This window comes from Chiloscyllium punctatum, unplaced genomic scaffold, assembly GCF_047496795.1.
Source record: "Chiloscyllium punctatum isolate Juve2018m unplaced genomic scaffold, sChiPun1.3 scaffold_574, whole genome shotgun sequence".
In the NCBI taxonomy this organism is placed as follows: Eukaryota; Metazoa; Chordata; class Chondrichthyes; order Orectolobiformes; family Hemiscylliidae; genus Chiloscyllium; species Chiloscyllium punctatum.
Genome location: NW_027310308.1, coordinates 2,501 through 5,000, shown reverse-complemented (window position 1 = coordinate 5,000; position 2,500 = coordinate 2,501). Strand labels below are relative to the sequence as shown.

Below are 2,500 nucleotides of genomic sequence, written 5' to 3'. Positions count from 1 at the left end.
CCCCGCCGGCCACTTAAGGCCGAGGACGAACCACGAGACGGGCGGCTGCAGCAGCGGGCGGCCTGCAGCTCCCAGCACTCTCAATCGATCAACCATCGAGTCGGGTCAGCGTGTCAAACCGGCGAGCTCCACGGTCAGGCCGGCGGCGCACCAGCACCGGACCTCCGCGGCTCCCTTCACTCTTTCCACTGCCAGCCAACCGAGAGACGGACCCAATGCGGACGTGCAGAGCTTAGGCAGACCCCCCACTGGAGGCTCAACACTTCGTGGCAGCTCCGTGTCCCAGAGACCAGGAGGGTTGGCACACACACACAGTGTGAACCACCGACAGCCATTCTGGGACCGGTGACAGCCGTGCTGGCCCCACTGCCACGACACAGACGGACGCCAGGCCGCGCTCCCCGGCGGGGGGATGGCGTCGAGCCTGACGAACGGAATGTGCAGGGTGGGGGGGAAAGGCCAAGCGCTCCGACGCCGGAGGGCTCCGGAGTCTGAACTTAGGGGGACAAAGAGGACGGGTCCTCTGCGACACCCCAGCCGCGCTCTCGCCAGCCAAGGCGAGTGCGATTGATTGCCAAACGACCCTCAGACAGGCGTGGCCCCGGGAAGAACCCGGGGCCGCAAAGTGCGTTCAAAGTGTCGATGATCAATGTGTCCTGCAATTCACATTAATTCTCGCAGCTAGCTGCGTTCGTCATCGACGCACGAGCCGAGTGATCCACCGTCAAGAGTTGTCTGAGTTTGTTTTAGGTCTCTCCCTCGCCAGAGGAAAGCGACCCGGACCGCACATACGCTCCCCACCTTGAGCTACAGCCACCTGCACGCCGGCGTGCGGGCGGAGCAGGGTGGCGTGAAGCGATGGGGAGCACCATCCTGGTGCGGCCCGCAGAAACATACGTCTATTGGGGGGAGGAGGACAGGGCGCCCAAGAGGCGATGCGTGCCCCAACGCACCGCAGCGACGGAGGCAGGATCACCGCCACCATGTCGCCCGCCTAGTATCACGAGGCGTGCAGCAGCTTTGCCCTAGGAAAAGCAGAGGCGGGAACGGGCACCGGCCATCGGTTCGGCAGCGTCACTGACGCGTGCACGTGGCGGCGTGTCGGCGAGCGGACTTCCTGCGAGGAGGCGGGGGCGGCACTCGCCCGAGCAGACGCCCGCCCGGCCCAGCCACCGCCGAGGTGGACTGGGAGTCGCGGCAACGGCTCGTCATACTCGTTCCCACACTCACAGCGCAGCTTGCCCGCAAGCCACCGACCACCGATCGACGCCAGGCGCCCCGACCGAGAGCGGGATCGCTCGTTCGCCCTGCTGGCAGTTCGCTGGGGATCACTACTGCACGGAGCTCGGAGACCGACGGGCGGCAACTCGAGAGTCTTTAAACCACCACCCCCATCCCGCAAGTGCAAAGAGGCTGTATACGCACAGACGGGTGAGGGGAATAGGTACCCCGTCGGGTTTGAAGGGAGCGTGACTAGATAGCAACGATGTAAACCCAGCCGATTTGGGAGCGAAAGACCGGCGCCTGCATCACCGGCTTCGTTTCCCGTGGCTGGAGAGTACACCGAAACCCTCCGTCTGTCGCGAGCTCCCGACGACGCGGTGCCGCCAAGCAGCAGGGCCGGACCTGGTGTGGCTCCCCTCGTCGATCACAGACCGGTCGGCACTACTGACGAGACGGTGGAACGGGCTTCGCCCCTTGTGACGAAGGGTGATGCGAACCCGCCCGCCCGCGTGCGTTCGGGGTGGACTCGGCAAACGGAGATTTGAAATCGGAAAGTGTCCTCCTGCCCCGCGCAGGTAGGCGCCCAACAGTTGTGGGGGGTTTGGCGGTGACCACGGCTGCAGGGCCTGCTACCCCGACGAGCTCTCCTGCTGGCCCCGAAACCACCCTCGCGAGACAAGTTGAAACGGAAACGGGCGTACCCCCAAGCCGACGATCCTTTCTTATTTGTTACTTTTTTTTTCACTTGCTCGAGTTGTGGGGATTTGGCGGTGACCACGGCTGCAGGGCCTGCTACCCCGACGAGCTCTCCTGCTGGCCCCGAAACCACCCTCGCGAGACAAGTTGAAACGGAAACGGGCGTACCCCCAAGCCGACAGAGATCCTTTCTTATTTGTTACTTTTTTTTTTCACTTGCTCGAGTTGTGGGGGTTTGGCGGTGACCACGGCTGCAGGGCCTGCTACCCCGACGAGCTCTCCTGCTGGCCCCGAAACCACCCTCGCGAGACAAGTTGAAACGGAAACGGGCGTACCCCCAAGCCGACGATCCTTTCTTATTTGTTACTTTTTTTTTCACTTGCTCGAGTTGTGGGGGTTTGGCGGTGACCACGGCTGCAGGGCCTGCTACCCCGACGAGCTCTCCTGCTGGCCCCGAAACCACCCTCGCGAGACAAGTTGAAACGGAAACGGGCGTACCCCCAAGCCGACGATCCTTTCTTATTTGTTACTTTTTTTTTTCACTTGCTCGAGTTGTGGGGGTTTGGCGGTGACCACGGCT

At 63.1% G+C, this 2,500-nt stretch overlaps 1 non-coding gene across 1 annotated transcript; it reads right to left on the bottom strand.

Annotated features, from left to right (window-relative positions):
* Positions 1-579: 579 nt before the first annotated feature.
* LOC140473297 (5.8S ribosomal RNA) lies at positions 580-733 on the bottom strand. Its single transcript, XR_011958244.1, has one exon. It is a non-coding gene; the product is annotated as a 5.8S ribosomal RNA (ribosomal RNA).
* Between the last annotated feature and the right edge of the window lie 1,767 nt (positions 734-2,500).